A 24,556-nucleotide genomic window follows, 5' to 3' on the forward strand; every position below is an offset into this window, starting at 1 on the left:
TGTGGGTGTGGCCTATATGTGTATTCCTCCTGCTATGAGAGTAGGATCACGGCCATCTTTTAAGTAGAAGTAGTTGTTCATCTTTCCACAGACAGTAGTGAGACCCTGAGGCCTGTTCCTTGTAATGACTTTTCCTGGCTAGAGAGATCCACACTGAGAACAAGCCGTCATTATATTCCAGGCTGCTGAAAAGGAAGGGTGGGTACCAGAATCGGCAGGTCCTGGATGCTGGAATCAGCTGTTGTTTGTCTCTTTCTTGGTTGTATCCCAACTTCTTTCTAACTCAGGATCCCTTCAGACAGGGTAGGTCAGCACTGGGCCAGGCTTAGAACAGGCATAGGTCCTCTCAGAATTGTTATGCTCTAATTTTCCAAGTGATTTTTCTCTTACAAAACAATCCATCCCATCTGAGGAAGGAAAAAAAAAACCAGACCACAATATTAAAAGTTTATTGTTGGAGTGATAATTTTACTATTCACCTCTGGATTAACCTTGGTCTAACACATTTCCAACTTCGTGGTATTCACTCTGTATTGTTAGTGCTTAAAGTATTTTCTGTGCCTCGAAGTGTTAATTAAATGAGTAGTTACATAGATGACAGAAGAAGAGGCAGCAAGGTGAGTTTATTTGAACTTTAAATGTAGTTGAATGCCTGTTCTTTGTGTGACCTGTCGGGGAGAGCAGCAGCAGCCACCCTGGGGTATGAGAGCAGTATCTCCTTGCTGAGCAAGATCACAGCACAGTGGATACTTCCGTCTGTTACCCCATCTGAAGCTCACAGGAACCCCCGAAAGAGAGGTTAATCGGTCCTTGTTGGAGAGGCGGACTCTAAGTCACATGTAATTATACCCAGAGCCGGCTGCCACGGTTCTCCATCCCTCTGCTCTCCCTCAGCTCTTCAGTGGGGCTCAGGGTTCCCCTGCTTTTCTGCTTGGATTTGGAGCTGACAATGAGCCTATTTTTGAACAGAAACACAGCCACCCTGACACTTCCTATGTGGGCTGATTTTCCACTTGCCAGCAGCACTGGCCCCCAGAGCCCACAGAGCCCAGGGCACCTATTGTTTGAACTCAGGTGGCTTCTGTGTGACCGGAAGCCCCAAGTTCTCACCCCTCCAGGCTGCTCAGCCCGCTCCCTGGTAAAGACTGACCTGGAATGACAGGCAGTTTCTACAGTTAGCTTTGAGAGGGTGGGATGTGCTCTATCAAAGAAGGAAGGTGGGAGGCCGTTGGATCAGTGTTTGCCTGGATCCTCTATAACCACCTCGAAACGGTTTCCTGCCACTAAGACAGTCCCACCTTTGTCATCCCTCCACCACAAGGCACCCACTCACCCATGCCAGCAGTCATAGTGTGTGCCCGTCTAGGAGAGCCTGTTACCTCTAATCAGATTACTCTGCTGAAAGCCTGGCCTGGCTCCCCTCCATGTAACCAGAAAGCTCCAAATCTGCTGGGTAGGCCAACTGTGAAGTCTTCTCCACTGGCACAGCCTTCTGCTTCCTGGAGAAGGAAACTGGTGGACAGCAGCCCTCACACCTAGGTCTGGAAGTGGGGTGCTGGCAAACCAAGCCTGCTCTGAGGTCACCAGGTCAGCCTCCAGGACAAACAGGCCCTACTTATCCTGGGCCCAGGCACCGAGATGGGGGCAAAGCTGCAAGGGCTGCAGGCCAGGAACAGCTGCCCACAGAGCCTTCAGCTCAGGAGGCCGTCACTCAAGCCAAAGAAGCGCCACGAACCAAGGCCGTGCTTGGACTCTCAGGATGACTGGAATAGCAGGCCAATAATTTCCAAGGCTTGGAGACAGTCCCGGTGTGCGGAGAGCCCTGAGCCCACAGGGGCCTCTCAACCTGAAGGGTCTCCGTGGAGGTCGTACCTGCTGTGCGGGGGGTGGTGCAGTACCCTGGCCCGGCCTCCCCTCTCGGGCCCTCTTGTGGAGCTGAGCACGCTGCTGGCACTCAGCAGATCATAAATCACCATCCTGCAAGGCCTTCAGCTGGGATAACTGCACAGCTGGAGAAATTTTCTTTTTCCCCCCAAACTTAACACATCATAAAACACAGCCGTTTAGGGAATGAGAACAACCAGGAGGTGTTTTTGCCTCAGAGGCTCTGTTGTAGGAAAGCTTGAAAGGTGAGGTTTGGAGTCTGACACACCTCCACTCCCAGTCAACCTCACCAGAGAGCACGAGAACGGTCATTTCCACGGGTCCCCAGGCACCTTCTGAACTGACAGGCTGGCTGCTTGGCCAGGGCCAGCCAGGCCTAGGGCAGAAAGAGGCCAGGGCTCTCTCTCCAGGGCCATCTTGGGTTCATGACAGGTGGGTTTACTGTAAGCAAGTATAAATTTGTCCCAAAATTTGGTCCTGAGTCTCCTCATCCCATTCAGAGTCTGTCAGCACATTACCTTGGGTTCTGCCAGCCAAAGACAAGGCCTAGTCCAGAGGAGAGCTCGGAGGTGCCTGGCTACAGTCTGGTTAAGGAGGGAGTCTCTGCCAAGCCACAGCTTCTATTTCCTATCAGATCAAGATTCTCCAACATGGGTATTAAAGACTTTACTTTCATTCATTAATTCATTGACTTATTCTCTTTTCCTTTTCTTTCATGTCGTAAATATTATTTAGTATTTCTTAAGTGTCTGCTGCTGCGTCGCTTCAGTCGTGTCCGACTCTGTGCGACCCCACAGACAGAAGCCCACCAGGCTCCGCTGTGCCTGGGATTCTCCAGGCAAGAACACTGGAGTGGGTTGCCATTTCCTTCTCCAATGCATGAAACTGAAAAGTGAAAGTGAAGTCGCTCAGTCGTGTCCGACTCTTCGCGACCCCACAGACTGCAGCCTACCAGGCTCTTCTGTCCATGGGATTTTCCAGGCAAGAGTACTGGAGTGGGGTGCCATTGTCAGGGGCAACCTAAGCAGCAGAAGCAGATAGGTGCCTGTTCCCATGGTGCTTTCAAACACTTCAGGATGGTTACAATGCCTATAATTTAAACATCATCTCATGATGATTATTTGAGGAGATGCAAGGTATGAAAGGAAGCAGGTGCCTGGAGAACATATGACAGAGGAAGGGGATCCGTTGTTAAGGTTCAGGGCTAGTGACAAGGGGGCAGTGATGTCTGAGCTGAGATCTGCAGGGCAAATAAGAGTTAGTTTGCTGAAGGCCCACCAGACGTGCCAAATGGCAGAGACAGAGCTGCCTGCAGTGGGCCTATGCAGGGAGAGCGGGCTGTGTCCAGGGAATTGAGAGACCAGTGCAGCTAGTCAAGTGAGGGTGCAGGGTGAGAGCTGAGGGAGGGTAGTGGCTGGGCTCAGGGGCTCAGCTGGGGACTGTGTACTAGACAGTTTCTCCTGGAACCTTTTCAGAAGGTTCCTCCTGGAAAGTAGGGGTAGTGTCACCTGCTTGGAGTGAGGGGGGTTGTATGCAGTGGAAGAGTTTAGCAGAAGAGAGGTTAGAAGTGGTCATTCTGGAGGGCAGGAGAGCAAGTTGACAAGAAAGACGTGGTAGGTGTGAAATACAGGATTTTGGGATACTGAAATGTGGGTCCATAGCGGAGTCCACTTTCTCTTCCTTTTCTGAACATCTCCATATATATGTGCACTTTAAACTTCACATATATGGTTCTTTATACAGATGAACATATATTATTATATATATTCGATTTTATATATATTAGGATTATGCTCTTCATGTATATGCATAATATTTTTAGTTGAAGCAAGTAGTATGAAAAAGGTGCAGAAGAGAGAAACGTGTTGCATTCTGGAAACTGCAAGCTGATAAGCTTGACTGGAGCCAAGGATGAGGGGGAAGGGCTGGCTTAGTTTATGTCCCCGAGGGTAACTAAAGAGAAGGAACAGATGGGTCATATTAGCTTCTCAGGATAAAGGTCACCTTAATTGGAGGCTGGGGATGACTGCATGCCAGTGAAATAGGTACTGGTCCAGCTGATGTGACTTGCAGGATGCAGGGGACTCACCTGTTTATGCATGGCCCCACAGCCTCCTGAGAGCATTGCTCTTGGAGTAGAGTGCTTTTCAGAATCATCAATCCTATGAGTCTGAGAAAAAAAGCCAAGTAAATTACAGACAAACAAAAACCAAAAACAGCCTCCAAACTCCCTTTTTCTCTCCTTGGGAAGACTGTCTTTATTAAAGTCTCCTTGGTATCTAAAGCTGTGAGAAGTGCCGTAGTTCAGCAAAACTGTAACTGTTTAACCCAGAGTCAAGCTGTTGATCATGTCTTTTATTTTCTGTATCCTGATGCTTGTACACCTTGGGACCTTGCTGCCAGTTCCTAAAGATAGTAACCCACCTGAGAGTATGCTTTTCAACTGCAAACCAACCAACCCAGGGCCCATACCCTGACTACCTACTTTAGTGGTTCTCACACTTTGGGCCAGTATCCATCTGTCCTAATCACCCAGGGCCACATGCTTGAAACATGCCCCAGAACTACTAAAATTGTTCAAACTAGCCAATCCTAAGCAACCTCATTCTGCTCTGTCTAATCATTCCCATGAAAACCACAATAAAGACATTTGCCCACAATTTCCCCATTCCTCTGCCTCCTGATTGACCCTGGTGGCCCTACATGGCAGGCTGTGTCTCCTGTTTCCAGGGATCTGTGGATGTAACAAAGTCTTTCAAGACAATCATTTCCAAGTCTGCATGTCTTATCATACCTGATTAAAACAAATCCCGGTACCCTTACAATAGCCCTATGGGTAGTCTGACCAGGACAGTCCTGCCTGATACCTATTGCTCTACATAATTTCTTTAATTCTCCAAAGTGTCCCAGTTTGGATGATCAGTTTTAAAGGGCCACATCTCCCTGTTGAGAATCATAGGTGACACGGAGCAGAAGAGGAGGGTCAAGGACAGAATCCTAGAGATTTGTGGGAAGGAAATTGAGGGTTAATGTGAAGTGGCAGAACTTGTCACATCAGAGAAACTGAGACCTGGAAAGTCACAAGAGTAACAATTCGTGAAGAAGCCAAAGGAAGTGAGAACCGCAAAGGAGCCACTGCACCCCCTCTTCCATGGGTGTGTGTGGGGGCGGGGTCCAATGCCTCCAGACCAAAGGTGGATGGAAGGCAAAATGAGAAGTGGTGACTGCATAGCTCACTACTCAGCTTTACAATCACGAAAAGAAGTTGGGATGGAGATGGGCAGGAATCTGAAAGGCAACAAGCCTAAGGACATAGTTTATTTTAAGGAGATAAACTCGGTTTTCCTGAGTTTTGTAGAGGAAGAGATGTCACAAGACAGAAGACACAGTGAGAAAGGATCGTCTCTTTAAAAAAAATGGTGCTGGGAAAACTCCATATCTACATGCAAAAGAATGAAATTGGACTTCTATTTGACATCATAAATAAAAATCAAAGCAAAATGGATTAAATATGTAAGTGTAAGACGTGAAACTATGAAGTTCCTCAAAGAAACCACTGGTGGGGGGAAACTTCTTGACATTGATCTTGGCAATGACTTCTTGGATTTGATACCAAAAGTACAGGAAATAAAACCAAAGATAGACAAGTAGGACTATTGGAAAGGAGACAGCAAACAATTAACAGTGAAAAGGCATCCTATGGAATGAGAGAAAATATATGCAAACCATCCATCTAATAAGGGGATACTATCCCAAACATAAATATCTCCTTCAACTCAATAGCAACCCCCCCCAAATAATCCAATTAGAAAATGGTCAAAGGGCTTGTGTATACATTTCTCCAAAGAAGGCATACAGATGGCCACCAGGTGTATGGAAAGGTATTCAATATCCCTAGTCATCACGGAAATGAAGATCAAAACCACAGTGGGATATTACCTCATGTCTGTTAGGATGATAATTAGCAAAAGCAAAAGATAAATGTTGGCAAGAATGTGGAGAGATTGGAATGCTTATACCATGTTGGTGGGAACGTAGAATGGTACAGCCGCTATGGAAAACAGTACAGAGGTTCCTCAAAAAAATTGAAAACAGAACTACTGTATGATCTGGCAATCTCACTTCTGGGTGTATATCCAAAAAAATTGAAATTAAGAAGTCTAAAAGATATCTGTATCCCCACGTCCACTACAGCATTATACACAATAGTCATGATATGGAAACAAATCAAATGTTTATCAACAGATGAATGGACAAAGAAATGATTTGTATCATATATAAATACACATATGTGTGTACTGAATCTTTAAAAAAGGAAATTCTGCCATTTGTGACTGCATGCATGAACCTAGAGAACATTATGCCAAGTAAAGTAAGCCAGTTACAGGACACATACCATATGATCCCACTTATATGAGCCATCTAAAATAGCCAGCCTCAGAGAAGCAGAGAATAAAATGGTTGTTTTCAGAGGCTGGGGTGTAGGAGCGGACGAGGAGTTGTTTTCAATGGGTATAGAATTTATTATACAAGATGAATAAGTTCTAGAGATTTTGTTATACAACATCTTACCTGTTAGTTAACAATATAGTATTGTGTGTGTGTGCGTGTGTGCTAAGTCGCTTCAGTCGTGTTCGAGTCTTTGCAACCCTATGGACTGTAGCCTGCCAGGCTCCTCTGTCCATGGGATTCTCCAGGCAAGAATACTGGAATGGATTGTCATGTTCTCCTCCAAGGGATCTTCCTGCCCAGGGATCTAACTTGGGTCTCCTGCATCTCCTGCATTGCAGGCAAGTTCTTTACCACTAAGCCAACAGGGAAGCCCCAGAGTATTGTACTCTTTAAAATATGTAAAGAAGATTGATCTCATGTTATATTCTTACTGAAAAAAAAAGAACACAAGGAAATTTTCTTGAAAGTGATATATATTTTTAGTGCCTTGGTGCTGTGGTTGTGGGATGGTATCATAGGAGTATGCATATGTCCAAATTCATCAAGATGTATAAATTAAATATATGCATGCTTTTGTATATGAATTATATCTCACTAAAGCTAAAAAAAAAAAAAAAGAATTTATAAGACAGAAACGTGGAAAGAGGTCAAGAAGGAATCAGGAAGGTGAGGGATCCAGAGTCCAGGAGGAAAAGTTTGTCTTGAAAAGAGGAAGACTATTTCTCAATAAAGACCCACTGGGAGAAGGTAGAGACATTCTGAGGCAAAGAGGAGAGAAAGTAAGAACGTCATTATCAGATGAAATCTCAATAAATTATGAAGCTCATTCATCAGGAAGTGGGGGTGGGTGTGTGGGCTTGGAGAGAGGAGAAAGATTGGGAACAGCTGCTGGAGGAACCTGCTGGAGGCCAGCAAAGGATGAAAAACTGGGTTATGCAGCAGCCTCAAGGGGCCAGGGGAGGTTTGCAAGGACTGGCTTGTTGAGGAGCTGAGGCGTGCAGTTCCCCAGCCTCCCTCTCTGCGCTGCACAGACCAAGGGGCAGAGGGGAAGCCAGGTGCTGGCTCCTCTGGTATTGGAGCCTGGCAAGGTGGGAATGGCAAAATGCCAGGAGAGCCAGGGATTTTGAACCATATGTGGACTTAGAGTTGAAAATGATTTCGAAAGGAACTTGCAGGATGAGAAAATGGATGATTTTTAGAGAGATAAAGAGCAGATGAACGTGGACTGGGGAGAGATTGAAGTGGGGGCAGATTGTGGTCAATGAGGGTTATGTCAGAGGGGCTGGCGATGGAGTGATTCTTAATATTTAAGATTCTATGCTCACCTTAGTTTCCTCTACCCCAAGGGTCCCTTTCAGGCCAATTTTGCTCTATGAAAGTGCGTGTAGCTCTTACTTTGCATTGGTCTAATATGCATGAATGTCTGTTACCCTGCTTTCAAGATTTTCCTTTCTTTTAGTTTTCAGATGTGTTAGCATTGAAATTGAACAGGACGCTTTGTGACACTCTTGGGTATAAGAACCCTCCCCCCCAACCACATCCCCCCTCTCTTGAAGTAAAAGCCTTTGCTTCAGGCCTCCCCTGAATCTCAAAAGGCTCAAGAATTAATGGTTAGGAAAATGTGAACATGTAGTACAAAGAATTTCTGTTGGGCAGGGAAACTGGTAATAATTTAAACAACACATCAGTCATACAGCATGGAATCTGTAATGCATGTCAGAATCTATAATGCACTTTTGATTATAAAAATTAAAGGTCATAATTTATATCTCAGCATAAGAGGTAAAACTGACCTCAGACAAAAATAACAAATTGAGGACAAGGGCTCCATGGCTGGGTGGTTGAGCCTGGCAAGATCCTTATCATACTTGGGAGGAAGGATAGAGATGATGAATAATAATGCAGATTATTCTCAGCTCAAAGGAGAAGGTAAGTTAGGGACATCGATTGGAAAGATCAGGGTAACAACTGCAAGAACAGAAAAATGTAATCATTTCAAAACCATAAAGAAAGCAAAAATTGCCTGTGTAGGAAAAATACAAATAAAAAGAGAAGCAATGGAAATGTATGGAAAAAAGAAGCTATAAAATAAGATAGCTGAAGTAAGTTCAGGTTATATCAGTAATCACCAAAAGGCAAACAGATTAACTTGATTATTAAAAGATAGCTACCATCAGGTTAAAAAATTTTTTAATCCATCCATATGCTGTTACAAGCGACAGAACTGAAATAAAATTATGCAGAAAATTAAGGGATAGAAAAAATACATATACCAGGCATGTGCAAACCTAAATAATGATGGTGAAGCAATATTAATCACAGATACAATAGAATTTAAGGCAAATGGCATTTGGGGGTAATGGGAATTCACTATCCTCAAAAGAACGATCTGCAATTATGAGCTGTATGTTCTTGAATAACGTAGCCCTGGAGTATCAAAACCAATATTGTATCAATATGCATAAGGCAAAACCCAACTGAATGATAAAAAATTGCAAAGCTATAACCATAATGGAAGATTTTAATTCACTTCTATATAAACAGATAAGAAAATTAGTTAGTAGACAGAGAATCCAAACACTATCCCCCTGCATAATCTGATAATAAATATACCACCTTGGAATCATTGTTGGGGCAGTTCTCTTAAAAATCTGGTGGACATCCAGGCTGGCACTTCTTTCTGATGGAGATGGCTTTCTTGGTCATAGAAGACAAAAATCATTGTCCTTCAAAACCTAAGAAGTAATGGCAATGACATGAAGTAACTAGAAACCCCTCTGGGTGGCACACTAAGTGCCATGTCTGTGTTAGTGCTCTGAGCCTCAGGATTCCCATCTGGAAAATGGGCATGGGAACCATGATGTGGTCTGCTAACTGGGAGTACAGACTGGCAAGGGGAGGGGAGAAAAGGAACAGGCTTTGAGCCCATTAAGTTCCATCCATATGCTGTGAGATGTTCTTGTGGATTCAGACCAGAATGCTACTGGGTTCACAGAAGGTAAGAGACAAATCATGGCTGGATTAGTTAGACAGGGAGCAGAATAAATCAGCCATACGAAGAGTTTGAAATTGGTCCTTTGGGAGGAAAGTCTGGTTTGAACAGGGAGCTATTATTGTCCTGAAAATGAGGGAATTGGGAGTGTCCAGGTCATCAGAGCCCAGCTAATTAAGGCTGGGCTTAGTCACCCTAACAGGAAGTCTGAGAGCCTGATAGCTGGAGGCCAGTGGACTTGATGCTACCATCCCCTGAGGTTCTGCCAGGCCACAGAGGCTTGGCCCTGGGACACTAAGGGGTTCCATCCTGGGACCACGCTTAAACCCACCAATGCGTGGAACCACTTACTCCTGCGAGCTGGTTCAGGGGCCCTGGTTCAGGCTGTAGATCCCCACCCCAGCCAATGTTTGAAGGCCTACATGACACCCTGTTTGCAATGAAGAAATAAAGGATACTTCCAGGGAAGGAAGAGTCTGGAAGCAAAAGGAATGGGGACATATTAATTATCTATGCTGTGTAACAAGCTACAAATTTAGCAACTGAACACCCAGTTATCATATCTTAGTTCTTGTAGGTCAGAAGTATAGACGGGCTCTGCTGGGTCACCTGCCTAGGATCCCACGAGACTGAAATCACCGGGCCAGAATCTTAGGAGGCTCCTGGCGAATTCCGTTTCCCAGCTCCCTCAGGTTGCTGGCAGGATTTAGGTCTTTGTGAATTTCGATCTGAGATCCCTATGTTCTTGCTGGCCGTGATCTGGGTTCTGCTTTAAGCTCCCAGTAACCATCCTCAGGTCCTGGCCCCCTACTCCTCCCTCTCAGCAAGGGAGCCCCTCCTTCATGCCTAAGCCCCCTTACATGTCAGACCTCTCTGAATGCCTTGTCTCCCACCAACCAGAGAAAACCGCATTTCGAGGTCCCAGGCGATTATGTTAGGTTTGAGGAGATCCCTCCAAGTCTCCCTGTCTTAAGGTCACTCGATTAGCAGCCTCAGTGCCATCTGTAGAGTCCCTCTGCCATATAAGTAACTTCATCGAGGGAGGGATATTTCATCATAGTCACAAGTCTTACCCACACTCAAGTGACAGAGGTTGTACAGGGCAAGGGGCGTCAGGCTCACCTCGGCCTTTTACCCTTCCCACAGGGCTTGGAGGTGAAATGCAGTCAGGTTGAGCAAGAAAGAAGTTTCCTGGCCCCCAGTGAGCTGGGGAGTTTGATTTTGGAGATATTCCTGCCACACTGGGAATCTACGGAAATCTGGACCTTGATGTCAGCTGAGCTGTGCTCACCATTTCTTGCTGTATCTGTTACTTAAAGTCACCCTGAACCTACTGGCTTGAAGACCAATGTTTATTTAGCTCGGACACTGCAAGGTGGGCTGGGACAGGACTCTGCATGGAGGTGTCAGCAGGGGCAGCTTGACTCGGGACTAGGGGTCAGCTTCAAAGGAGTCTCACTTTGTGGCTGATGAGCAGGCGCTGGCTGGCGGCAGGGGCTGGGGTCTTGGTTCCTCCTTGTGCAGCCCTTCCACTCAGGCTTCCCCACAGCATGGTGACTGAGTTCCAAGAGCAACATTCCAAGAAGTGGAGGCTACTAGCTCCTTGCAGCCCACCCGAAAAACTGGCACAGGATTGCTCCTGCCCTATTCTCTTGGTCGAGCCATTCCAGGACCAGATTCAAAGAAAGAGGGCAGAATCCCAGCCTCTAGGTGCCAGGAATGTCATAGAATTGGGGGAACAAAGAGTATTTAAGAAGGGCCACCCACTTTGGCCACCTGATGCAAAGAGCTGACTCATTGGAAAAGACCCTGATGCTGGGAAAGATTGAGGGCAGGAGGAGAAGGGGACGACAGAGGATGAGATGGTTGGATGGCATCAACGACTCGATGGACATGGGTTTGGGTGGACTCTGGGAGTTGGTGATGGACAGGGAAGCCTGGCGTGCTGCAGTTCATGGGGTCACAAAGAGTCGGACATGACTGAGCGACTGAACTGAACTGAACCCATGCTGTGTGACCTTGCCAAAGACTCTGAACCTCATCTGGAAAGTAGGACACTTTCTCCTCTTGTTAGGAGGAAGGATGAAGCAGTTACAAGCCCAGTCTGGGAGCCTGGGACTCAGAGGTGAGTTCTCTGCACTTTGCAGAGTTGTGGCGCTAGTGCAACTGACCCAAGGAGCCACAGGAGAAAAGGGGCTCAGCTAGGCTCACGCAAGGGGAGACCCAATAGCCCACCTTGAACATGGCTCCCAGGGCCTATTTTGGAGAGCCAGGTCCTGGTATGCCCGCAGAGAGGCAGCAAGGTCAGCATGCCAGTGGGCTGCTTTAGAGCAGCAGCAGAGGTGGAAGCTGGGAGGCTTCCTCCCACTCTCCCAGTCTTTAGCCAGGAGGACAGATAGAGGGACTTAGAGGTGTCTGAGTGCAGCTGGGGCAGAAGAAGCTGGACAGGTGCACCTCCTACAGCTGTGGGTGGTGACTGAGTGCATCCCTGGGCTCCCTTGAAGAAAGGCAGTCAGCCTGCTATTGGGGCTGTTAGCACCTGGTCCAGAGGACTCCCAGCAGGCCATCAGAATGCTGGAGCCCTGGCCCTGTCCTCATCCTGGAGAGGGTCCTGCTCCCTCCAATAAGGGCAGAGGTCAAGGGTGTCTGTGGCTGGAGGTGATACCACAGCCCCCACTCAGGGGAGGGAAGTCCGTGCCGACACCATCAGATCTGCTCTCCAGATGGCTGGGCTGCCAGGTCCTGATTCTCCAGAGATGGCAATCGGCACTCCAGTCACCAGTTGGAAAGGGGTAGCCTCTCCGTCAGCCTCCAGCCTCCAGCCTCCAAGCAGGGTCTGATTTAGGGTTTTCCATCACTTCAAGCTGTTTGGGAGAGCAATACACCAAGCCAGGCTTTGGTGTGGAAAGGAAAAAAGAAACTTTTGTTGAGTCTCTGTTTTGTGCCAGGCACTGTGCTAAACATGTCCTCTGATCCAATGCCTATTTTATAGCAGGGAAACTGGCACTCAGAAAGGCAAAGGAAAGGGCCAGGTGTTAGTTATCTATGGCTGCACAGCAAATTACTCCAAATTTGGTGACTTAAACAACATTTATCACCTCACAGTCGTGTGGGGCAGGAATCCATGTGTGGCTTGGCTGGCCCCTGGCTGAGGTCTCTCACAGGCTTCATTCAGGTGTTGCTGGGGGCTGTGGTATCATCTCAAGGCTCGACTGGGGCGAGCCTGCCTCCAAGCTTGCCCAGGGATGTTGGCACCACTCATTTACATGCTGTGTGTTGACTGAAGGCCCTCTCGTGAGGTTCCTTGTTACGTGGGCCTCTCCATGGGGTAGCTCAGGGCCTGGCAGCTGGCTTCCTTCAGAACAAGTAAGCGAGAAAGCAAGAGTGGACACTCAGGATGGAACCCAGAGTCTTTTTTTGTAACAGTTTTGGAAGTGACATCACATCATTTCCCCATATTCTCTTCATTAGAAGCCAACTCTCTGTTCAAAGAGAGGAATTACATAAAGGAGATGGGATACCCAGGATACCCAGAGAACTGTATTAGGCCCCACCTGTCTCTGACTGCAGCCTTTGTGCCACAAGCCCCGCCCCACCCCACCCCACCCCACCCCACCCCACCCCACCCCACCCCACCCCACCCCACCCCACCCCACCCCACCCCACCCCACCCCACCCCACCCCACCCCACCCCACCCCACCCCACCCCACCCCACCCTCTTACCACACACTTATCACAATACTGCATGTACACATACATACACACATTCAGAGATACTCACACAAACCACACACACTTACCAAACCACATACATGCACATGTACACATTAACACTCACACCCCATTGTCAAGAGGAGGCTGAGGACAAGGTAGGTATAGCAATGAGCATTGAGAATTGGGGTTCTGTTGTCACTTAGAAAATCATCTTGGGACCAAAAATAGAATGTTGGGCCAAGTACAAATAAAAATATTAGTTCAAGAAGGAAGTTACAAGATCCATAGAAACATTTTAGAAAATGCAGTAATTTGTGGAGCTCAGAGGAGCAGAGGCATCAGCTACAGAGCTTGGTGTTTGGAGTCCCTCCCTGGCTGGGTGGGCTTGGATAAGCCGTCCTTTTTGTGTGATGGTGACACCTACGTCACGGCTTGAAGCCTGGCAGTACTAGGCCCTTAGCAAATGTGACCTCACCCCATTTCCTTTTCAGACAGTTTGGCTGTCCTCACAAGTCCCAGAATCAGTTTTTGGACAGAAAAAGGAAGCATTGTTTTACAGCTGCTGATGGCCAGCCCCAAGGAAAGACCCAACAGGGGAGGCTGGGAAACATCTGTGTGTGGGTGCAGGTGTGGGTAAGGGCTGTGGTAAGTGTTCGCGATGGTGTATGTGTGCCTGTCACGTGTGAGAGAAGTGAGATAGGGTGCAATAGGACACCCACCCCATAAAACTGCGTATTGATTCATGGTGTCAACTATGTCCACTAGGTGGCGCTGCTTGCCTGTGCAGCCGCAGGTCAGGGCCAGAGCCGGGTGAGTCCTGACTGCTGCTTATCAGATCTGTGTTCCCAGCTGTGTTCCAAGTCAGAAGTCTGTGGCCAACAAATGAGCCTCATCTGGAAATTGCTGCCATCAGACCCACCCGAATTCTGAGGATGGGCTTAATATTCCACTCCCCAGTGCTGCACTTGTTAATTTCAGGGAGGAAGGAAGCCTTCATTTGCACCATGAAAGCACTTTGCATGCAATACTGATTTGGATCTTCACAAATAACTTGGCAAGTGAGGAAACTGAGGTTTAGAGGTTCAGCAACTGCCCAGGGTCACACAGCCTGGAGGTGAAGGAAACCTGGACTGCCTTCAGTCTGTTCTATGGCCCCACCTTGGTCCTGCCCCAGGCTCAGTGGAGGGGGCTGTGCTGGGGGCAGGGCAGGGAACTTGTGGGTGCATCAAGAGTTGTGGACCTAGAGAAGACTGAGGCCAGATGGGGAGGGGCTTCTGTAATCAGGGCTTTGCTCTTCCTCTGTCTGCTGGGATGGGAGTGACTGCAGGGCTTGTGAGCCCAGAGCAGTATGAATGGACATTAATGGCCTCTTTCTTTAAGGGGAAGAAGCCATGGGCATGCCCTAGGATTGCTCAGCTTCTTTCCACACTGCTAATTCCTACCATATAGGCTGCCCTTCGAGCACCTGACACACAGTTCTGAAGTCCTGAACCTAGCAAGGCAGGAGCCTTTCCAGTGGGACACATATGGGCAGACTGGGCTCAGAGGCAATGGAGCTGGGAAGGAAGCTCTTGGGGAGTTTGAGGGCGGGGGCTGGGGAAAGGGGAGAGGCAGGCTGATCCCTCTGCATTTCTGACGACTGCAGTCCCCCAGTCAGGGAATCCAGGTTTCCCCTGAGTTGCCTGAGATGAGCAAAGGTGGCTGGATGGGGTGGGGTGACCAGGACCCAGCCCCAGCTTGAGCAAGCACCTCTGGAGGAAGGGGAGGGAACACCTGATTTGCACCCACCTCTGAGCCAGGTGTGCAGGGCAGGTTGTCTGGCTAACTCCTGTGAGAAACCTGACGATGGAGCCACCTTACCCCAAGAAGGGACAGCATAGGAAGGGTGGGGAGGGTGCCACCCAGGCTCACTCAGCCAACATAAGATCACGTATTGCCCTGGAGGAGGGTGAGAGCCTGGCTCAGGTCTCCGTGTGAGGGTCTCTATTCCCCTGGCCCTGTGCGCCCAAGCTCAGTATCCCTTTTCCTCATCCTCAGCCTGTCTGCAAGGAAGCTGTCACTGCCACCCTTCCTTTCACACTTCTGTGTCCCCAGGGCCTGTCACAGAGCCCCAAACTGGATACCTGGAGTGCCCTCTGCCTGCCCACCCCTGACAGTGTTTGTCCAGCCACGCCTAGCTTTCTGACTGAAGCACTGCAATCACTTCCCTCTGTTCCCCACCACTCTGCCTGAACGCGGGGACGTTTCTCTAGTCAATCTCCCAGGATCACCTCTCTCAGGCTTCACCTGCCCAGTTCCACTCAAGAAAGCTTTAGTGAGAGCCTGTCCTGAAGCCACGCTCTGTGTTCCCACAAAGAATGGTTCCCACGCAACAGAAAAGAGGCCTTTCTCCACTTGCATCACCTCTGCTCCTAGGGCTCCTTGTCACTTAGAATCTAAAGTGGGGGCGGCTTAGCACGTCTCTCCAGGCCCCGAAGGCCCAGGCCCTTTGGCCCCTGCCTGCCTCTGCAGCCTGCGCCCTGCCCCAGCATCCCAGCAGCCTGGGCGGTTTGCGTCTGAGCCGTGGGCCACAGTGGGGTTCCTGCCTCTGCTTTGGATGGGCCTTGCCAGGGGGTCAAGGAGTGGGAATGTGCAGGCTCTGAGTAGGACCTGGGAGGTCACCCTGCAAGGGAAGGAACCCTCCTACATTTGTCTTTGGGGCCTTGAGGTAAAATAAATTTGGACATACATTTGGACTTTGCCCCCAGTTTCTGGCACATAGCTGGAAAAACCTCTGAAATTTCCTGAGCATAGGAGTGTCTTTAGTTATTCATAAAGAGCACATTGACCGCACCTAACATTATGTCTCAGAGACACATGGGTACCCTGGTGGGCCCTCAAGAGAGTTTCAGGATGGAGGGGGGGATGGCCATCAGAAAGACCAAGCAAGAGATTAGAGGTTGAGAACTTTCAGTCCCACCAGTTCTGACCCCTGGAGGGTGGACATAGGGGGTAGAGATTGTGCCCAGTCACTTGAGCAGTGATTTGCTCAATCTGCCTATGTGATGAAACCCCAAGAAAAGATCCTGAACCAAGGCAGCCTGAAGAGTTTGTGGGCTGGTGAACACATGGATGTGTTGGGAGGGACCCCTGGAACCCCTGCGTCCCTGATCTCGTCCTATGCTCTTCTTCTGGCTGTTCGTGTCCTCTATAAACTGTATTAGTCAGCATAGGATTTTCCCAAGTTCTCTGTATTGTTCTAGCAAAGTATCAAACCTGGGGGGTGGTTTGTGAGAATCCCCAATGTGTGGTCTGCTGAGCAGAAGTGCGGGTAGCCTAAGGACCCCTGCCAACTTGGGGCCGGCATCGGCAATGGAGGAAGTCCTGTGGGACTAAATCCTTTTCCTGTGGGGTCTGCTCTGACATCAGGCAGTTAGCATCAGAAATAAATTGAATTGTAGGCACTCAATCAATGTGGAGAGCTGGTGTTGGAACAGTGCAAGCCCGCAGCCTTCTTTACCAACCTCACCTCCTACATTCATCCCCTCCATGACGATGTTCCAGACACACTGGTGTGTGATCCAGGTGCCATCCTGAGGCAAACTGAATGCCCAAGCATTATGGAAGAAAAAGCAGGGAGCACAAGGGCAGCACACCCCTCTGTGGTAGAGTCACCTGGAGTTACCTGGAGGAACGAGAGTGAACTGAGACCGTTCCCTGGGGAGGGCTTCCCTTGCCCAAGTGCTCAGTCGCATGTTCTCAGTCACTCAGTCATGTCTGACTCTTTGCGACCCCCTCTTTGTAGCCCCGCAGGCTTCTCTGTCCATGAGGATTCTCCAACCAAGACTACCGGAGGTGATTGCCCTTTCCTATTCCAGGGGATCTTCCTGACACAAGGACTGAACTTGGGTCTCTTGTTTCTTCTGCATTGGCAGGCAGATTTTTTTACCACTGCACCACCTGGGAAGCGCCCTTTGCTCAAGGTTCAGCACTAAATCTCAGGCCAAGGAAAGGATTCCCACAGTGACTGCTGTGTAGCACCCAGGGGACATGCAGCTATGGATACAGCAGCCACCCCACGCACATCCTCTGTGAAGTCCCAGGGTGGTTGGCAGCACCTGGAGTTAAGGTAAACTGAGGAATGAGATAACGGATGTTCCTCCAGTTAGATTTACTGTTTCAAAATCAAAGTGGACCAGCTTGGGGCTCAGGGCATATGACGAGTGAAGCAGGGGGACCTTGGTGGTTGGCATGGCTGTTCTGGACATTGAGGTCTTCTTTAAACTGATCATGACTCTGGCAGGCATGGTGTCTCCACAATTGCTGCTTGTCTAGTTACAGGCTGGCTCACTAAAGAACCTTCTCTGGCATTTTCTGGGTCTTTCACATCCTGTTTTCCATTCTCCAAACTCCCTCCATGAGAAGGGACCGCTGTGAGCATTTGAGAGCTCTGAGGCTTGCTGGCTTTTGTCCTCCAAGCTTGGCAGTGGACTGGAAATGGGAACAGGACATGGTAGCAGGAATCAGGGCTATTGGAAAATCACAAAAACGTGTTTCGATGATGCTGTTGTAAGCTCTCCAGTCTATAAAGAATCCCAAATGGTGTAACGGAAATGCAGTCACAGATCCCAGGCCTAGACCCTCCAGTTCTCATCCCTATGCCTGGGAAAGATAGTGACACCTCCAGGCACACAGCGAGGCTCCAATCGTAGAAACTCAGATGGGTGCTCCAGAGTGTGGAGAAGGCATGATGTAGTTTGTCTCTTTTAACTTATTCAGAAATTCCACCCGAGATTACTTATACATGTAAGACCTGAGCAGTAGAATCCTCATGATAGGCTGAAAACCTTTAGTTAGTCAGCATGTATGCAACTCATTCACTCAATTGACATTTACTGAGTCCTTTCTGAGTGCTCACTGAAGCCCTGGGGCAGCGCTTCTATAAATGTGGCCACCAGCATCACCACTAAGAAGATATGAAGTTGGAAATGCCAAGTTCTCAGATACTATCCAGATTCACTCATCAAAAACCGTAAACGGGAGCGACCCCAGCACTGTGCTTTAACAGGTCTTTACAGTTGCTTTTTGATGCACCCTTAAGTTCATCAGTCACTTCCCTACAGCATGCTCAGTGCTGGGGGTGGAGGACAAAGTGGGTCACAGAGAAATAAAAAGAGAGTTGAGAGCACAGGAAAGCAAAGAAAGGCATCAAGTTAGGGAAGCAGGCATAAAGCCAGGTAAGCAAGTTTACTTTCCTTGAAATGGATGGGAAACCACTGATGTCCATGTTGGACATTTAGGAACAGCTTCTTGAGTACTGTGTTGAGGGTGAGTTGGAAGGGATCCAGATTAGAATTCAACCAGTTAGAAAGCTGCATGAATAATCCAGACCAAATATGATGAGAGTCTGAATTAGGGAAAGCACAGTGGGAAGGGCAAGAGGTGGCTGGATTTGAGAAAAATTAGGTAAATGTGAACTCACTGGTGGGGTAGACATCTCAAATGAGTCCCAGGTTTCTGGCGAGGGGACTGGGTGGTGGTGATGTCATTCTTTGGAGCAAGGAACAGGAGTGAGTTTGGAAGAACCAGTAATGAGTTCAGTTTGGGACATGGTGAGTTTGAACTGCCCTTGGAATTTTTGGATTGAAAAAAATTCAATCCAGGTCTGGCGCCAGAGGAGATGGGGCTGGAGATGTAGAGGGAGGTGGGAAGGGCCCCCTGGGGAGTGTCAGGGATAAGCTGAGTAGGGGCCCGGGCTGGGCCTTCCATAAGCACAGCCCCTGAGACCATTGCACGTCACCAAATCTACTGTGGCTTGAGTTCAAGGATGTGAAAAGGTCAGGGACATCACGTGTGGAGGCTGGGGGGCAAGGCTCTGCTACTCCGATGGGGTGGGGCCGGGGGATGAAGACTAGGTTCAGTGTGAATCAGGGCTGCCAGAAGCCCACTCCCCATGCTCGCTGTATCCACAGAGGTAGAATCGCCCGAATGAGGGCATGGGGCCTCTTAGGGGCTGTTCAGGCCCCACAGAGGTAGTGACCCTAGAAGAGCCTGAGAGAAAAAGAGAAGGGCCGGGAACCCATCCAGAGGTAGTGGTTGAGTGGATGGTTCTGCCCACACAGCAGGGGTAAAGGGAGGGAGCGATGCATCTGTTTCCTGGTGGCACTTCATCTGGGTGGCTCTGTACCTCCTGGAGTGAGGCAGCCAAGGGAGGGGGCTGCCGAGACTTTGAAGGCGCTTTCTGGCTTTGGAGCTGTGGTCTCTCCCAGGACCCCCTCCCCCAGGGATGTCTTGAGAAGCTGGCCTCCTTTTAGGGAATATTACAGACGTGGCCCTTCTTACAGGAACTGGTTCTGATGGATCTTGGAAATTACCTCAGCACTGAGAAGGGGGTGATTCTGTGACTGATTCTCCAGGCAACTGTATACCAAGTATTAGTTGGCAAGGTGCCCAAGGTCATGGCCTTGATCCTGGTGGTCATGGACAGGTTACTGGATCTCACTTGGCTGAGAGGACTCCGTGGGACATCTTTCCCTGAATGAAGGATGGTAAGGGTTTCAGACTTGATTCTATTTTCTTTTCATTCATTTGCTTCTTTGTTATGGTTCTGGTTCTCCAGAGGATTTTTTTTTTTTTTTTTATTAAAAGAAGCTGGGAGGTAAGCATCCCATGGCTATTTTGAGGATGAAGAAGCGGACACAGGCAATTCCAAAGCCTTTCATACATCTTTGAGGTGAACGTGCTAACTAACAAGTGGCAGCAGATGATACAAGGATGGCCCAGGGTAAGTCAGGAGCTGGGAGCCCTGAGAAGGCACGTGCTGAGCAGACGTGCAGACGTGCATGGGTCACAGTTCCTATATTTGGCCCCTCTAGACTGGTGGTAATGAGAGACACATGGACATGGGAAGCAGCAGGCAGAAAGCATGGTATTAGGGTTGGTGTGGTGGATGGGTTGAGGTGGGCACAGAGCTCCTAGATATCGTCTGATAATGGATGGATAAATAAAAGCAGTAAGACCCTTCCAAACCAGGGAGTAGTTGGTGTTGAGACGTGCAGGTGGTGGAGCCCTCAGACAGGTTTGTGGAGTTTCCAGTGGTTCATTGTGACTGAAGTAGCAAAGGGGAGGCCAGGGGCTAAGTAAAGGCAGAGGCAAGGTGACTTGCCCCACGCCCTGAGGGGCTTCGGTCTACTTGGTTGGAGACAAGAGCTCTTAAATGACTTTCTGCATGGAAGTGGCCCCATGTGCGTTTTAGCAAGACTGCTTCAGCAGCAGTGGTCTGGATAATGTGTGATGAAGGTACAGCTAGGTCAGTGGAAATGAGTTAGGAGAGGAGAGGATGGACAGAGATAGGAGGTGGGGCCAGCAGTACTCTGAAGCTGATGGGAAGCTTAGCTCCTCACGGGAATAATCTGGCCTGGAAGATTAGAGAAAGATCTTCACTCCCTTGGTGGTAGAGTTGAGCCCTGGGGCTTTATTCCTGGGCACAGCTCTGAGGCAGGTGTTAGTCAGTGGGTGAGTTGCCCAAGGTCACAGTGTTGAAAGCAGAGCTCTGCCTCCAACCTGTGTTGCTCCCATGAATCATGACATTTTTCACTCATTCCACAGTCTTCCCAGTGTTCAAGCTCTAAATGCAGCTACACACACACACACCCTAACTACACTGAATACATTAAACAATTAGCTTTGTTTGAATCAAGAAACAAATGGTTGGTTGAGGGAACAGCTTGTGACCAGAATCACCAAGCCCACGTGCTTCTCTGTGACCACAGAAAGCCAGCCCCACTGGCCCAGGGATCACTTTCTGGCAGGAAAAAATGAGGGGCAGGGTCAAGCGCTCAAGGCTTTGAAACAGTTTCAGTTGGTCTTCTAAGCCAAGGCACATGGCTGAATTTGTTTGGGTAAGTGATCATGCACCCATCTTCATTTCCTTGGCTATAAAATGGAAGGAGAACCCAAGAACCTAATCCCACAGAGTTGGTGTGGGTGTGACCTGGGAAGAACTGGACCACATGATTGCCATGGTACCTGGTCATGGCAGGTGCCCCTGAAGTGACAGGGCTTATTGGCATTGGGATCGGTGGCCGCCACCTTCTCTCATCATCACTGTCATCAGCATCATTGCTGTCATTAACCTCCCCACCTCCTTGCCTTTGCAGTCTGTTCTCTACATAAACCTAGGGACAGTGATTGCGGGGAACAGTAATGAATACAAATCGTTCCCCGGCCACCTCGGAGGCTGTCGTTAGCATCTCGGCCTCCCAGTGCTAATCGTCCTCATTACCTCCTGAGTAGCTGCTGTCAGAGAGCGGGAGCACAGGCTTGATGAAGACAGATGACGCCTCCTCTGCCCGGCCTTCGCCTGGGGTAATGGTGTGCAAAAATGGGGCCGAGCATTTATTCAGAACTCTGCTCTCTGCCCAGAGCCAAGTAATTGGAGGCAGGTGCTAACTGCAATTTAAATAAAATGTTGAGTTAATCAGGTCAGTCTGACAAGGATGTTACAAGTCCCCTTTCAAGTTTTCAACAGAAATTTGAAGGCAACTTGGAGGCCTGAGGAAGTGTGATCATTTCTTAAGTTTCTCTGCAAAGTTAAAGGAATTCTTTTTTAAAAGCCTATTTATTTTCACTTTTATGATATAAACATGAGATGGTTAGAAGACCAGCAAATATACCTGTCTAATCCATCACGTGGGAGAAGGCAATGGCACCCCACTCCAGTGTTCTTGCCTGGAGAATCCCAGGGACGGGGGAGCCTGGTGGCCTGCTGTCTATGGGGTCGCAGAGAGTTGGACACGACTGAAGCGACTTAGCAGCAGCAGCAGCAATCCATCACGTAACTATGTGAAGTACTCAGCACGGGGCTGTCATGCTCACCTTTTGAGGGAGCACCCCAAGTGAACATAGTCAAAAGCCAATAGACCCAGATGCCTGGCCTTGGACAACAAAATCAGTGCCCATGGGTTCCCAAACTTAGGAGCCAGAATGCCACCCTTCCCCCCACCACAGTGTCTGCACAAGAGCAAGAAGAATGATATAAGGTCCAGACCTGTCCTGTCCACACAACTCAGGCTCAGAGGGTTAAAAAAAAAAAAAAAAATCCGAAGTCCCAAGACTCTTGGTGTAGAGGGGCCCTGCTGGGGTGCAGGCAAGAGGCATTGACTCATGTAGCCACTGTGACCTTTGCCCAGGTCACTCTCAGTTCCCGACCTGCACAACCCCACCCAATGGCCAAGCCCTGTTCATGCTGCTCTGGGACAACAACAAGCCACCACAGGCTCGCTTTCTCCATTCTTTGTCTTGGTCTCAGGCCCTCCAGGAGTCCGATCCCCCACTCATCTCCTCCCATGCTGTTGCCCGTGGGTGAGGCTGCCCATCTTGAAGCTAACTGGTACATTCCAAGCCCATCCCTCCTTTCATCATTCCAAACATGATTGAAAATTCCATTTTCATTTCTGGAACCTACCTGGTAGTCCAGAAATTTGACTGTGTTTCCTACGAAGGCAGGAGTTAGGTCAAGAGGCTGCCCTGGACCTGAGAAGAGTTGTTAGGGAGGCCTTGGCTGGGAGCTGAGTGAGGAGGGACATAAGACAGTTCCAGCCTTATCTGGGTGGTGGCCGGTTCCTAAGGTTCTATAATAAGTGGTGTCACTCCTTGTGAGGCAGTGTGGACTAGAGGAAAGGCATAGTCTATTCAGTCCAGAGAAGCTGGGGGATTGAGTCCCAGACCCACCTGTTAACTATTAGTGTCGCTTTGGAGGGACATCTAATCTCTTCAAGCTCTGTTTCTTTGCAGACCTGAGTCAACTTCAGCAGAAGTTGAATTTATTGGAAGAGATCAGGCCAGGGGGACAGAGAAGTCTGGTGCATGGGCTCAGAGAACAGGCAAGAATCAAGGCAGGTGTAGCCACCAAGGCCAAGGTCAGCTGGGAGGGTGTGGGCCCAGGCCACTGCTGCTGCCATGCTGGCCCCACTGCCCTATGCTGCCACCTCCGCCCTTCTCACTGCTGGTTGGAGGAGTGTGGGGACATGGCCTGGGGCGCACAGGGAGAAGAAAGACTGAAGAGCTGTGCGTACACTGCTCGGTTTCTGTAGCAGTGGTTGTGCCCTGTGTCCCCTGAGACTCAGGCCAAGGTCAGCTCTCCAAGCATGAAAGGACATCCAGAGGCTTGGCAGCCAGCAGAGAGAGTGAGAAGCAGCCTAGTGCCAACTCACATGTTTTGGGGGGAACCCTCGTGATTATAGATAAGGTCTGAAAGGTTCTGGATGCCCTAAGGCCCTTTCTCCATCAGCTTCCTCATGCTGAGTCTCATGGCCTATGGGAAGTCCTCTGATTTTCCCGGAGAAGATTTTGAGGGGCATGTGGCCTAGCCTTACCCAATTGGTTTGGGGTCCAAATGCCTAATACCTGGATCAGAGGGAAAAGGAAAGGGGCTAACTGATTGATTGACTTTTATGTCACAAACCCAAGGGTAAGAGGAGGGGCTTAGTCATCTGGGCTATTAATTTGGGCATCTTGGGAGATAATTAGGAGGTCATTTATCTTTTTCTTTTAATTAGGATTTCCATGGAGAAAAGCTGGAGTCTGCTACCAGACATCTTGCTGGTTTGAGAGCCATAGTTCTAGCTGCCCAAACAAGACCAAGGCAATTGTTCACCCTCAGCTTGTTCTACCAAAGACAAAAAATAAAAGCCAAGTGCCAAGAGTGTGGTGGATTGAGGACTGTGTCCTCTCCTTACTAACTGTGGATTTTACTTGACTTTGCCAGGCTTCAGAGGCTTCTCTCTAAATAGAAATCAGGGTCTAGTGTTCAGGGTGACTATGAAGATACAATAAAACCATTGTTGTAAACTTTCTGGAACAAAAGTTGGCAAAATTTCTCTGTAAAGAGTCAGATAGTGAATATTTTAGGCTTTGCAGGCCGTACGGTCTTTGTCGCAAATACTTAATTCTGACGTTGTAGCTTGAAAGCACCCAAAGACAAAACATGGACCTGGTTGCGTTTCAATAAAACTTTACTGACAGACAGTGGGCTGAATTCAACCTGCAGGCCTTAGTTGGCTGAAAATAGTAGGTGCTCAGTAAAAGTGAGGTCCCTTCTGTCAGAGGAAGCTGAATCGGATGATAAAGAAGATGAATAGCATGTTCAACAAAAGTGGGGCTTTGGAACAGGCAGGAGGAAGAGAAAGGGGCTCAGAAGGTTTCCTCAAGAATGATTGGATTGTACCATAGAGCATCTGCCCTGACACACAAGCAATGCCAGCCACAGGCAGGCCTAACTTGAACACCCTCTTTCCTACAGGGGTCTAGAAAGAGGCTGGAGAATATCCTGGGCCAGTAGATGCGGGTTGGCCATATGGCTGCATTGAGCAGGGATAGTCTTGGGCCAGGGCTGACCATCACTCCAAACGGAAGTGCCACCACTGGGAGTCCTGACCAGAGGACAGTGAGTGGGGCAGGGGCTCTAAGCTGGACCCTTATGACCCTTATGTACTACCTTGTCCTGGAAGTGAGCATCCTTGTGGGGTTATGCT

General features: G+C 48.8%; 1 long non-coding RNA gene across 1 annotated transcript; it reads left to right on the forward strand.

The window, feature by feature from the left end:
• The first annotated feature begins 13,088 nt into the window (after positions 1 to 13,088).
• On the forward strand, positions 13,089 to 23,739 carry LOC145534609 (uncharacterized). Its single transcript, XR_014074802.1, has 7 exons — positions 13,089 to 13,198; positions 13,535 to 13,688; positions 16,958 to 17,151; positions 19,367 to 19,570; positions 19,671 to 19,806; positions 22,818 to 22,918; positions 23,582 to 23,739. It is a non-coding gene; the product is annotated as an uncharacterized LOC145534609 (long non-coding RNA).
• Positions 23,740 to 24,556: the final 817 nt, after the last annotated feature.

This window comes from Giraffa tippelskirchi, chromosome 2 (genome assembly GCF_054371585.1).
Source record: "Giraffa tippelskirchi isolate mGirTip1 chromosome 2, T2T-mGirTip1v1.2.pri, whole genome shotgun sequence".
Taxonomy (NCBI): domain Eukaryota; kingdom Metazoa; phylum Chordata; class Mammalia; order Artiodactyla; family Giraffidae; genus Giraffa; species Giraffa tippelskirchi.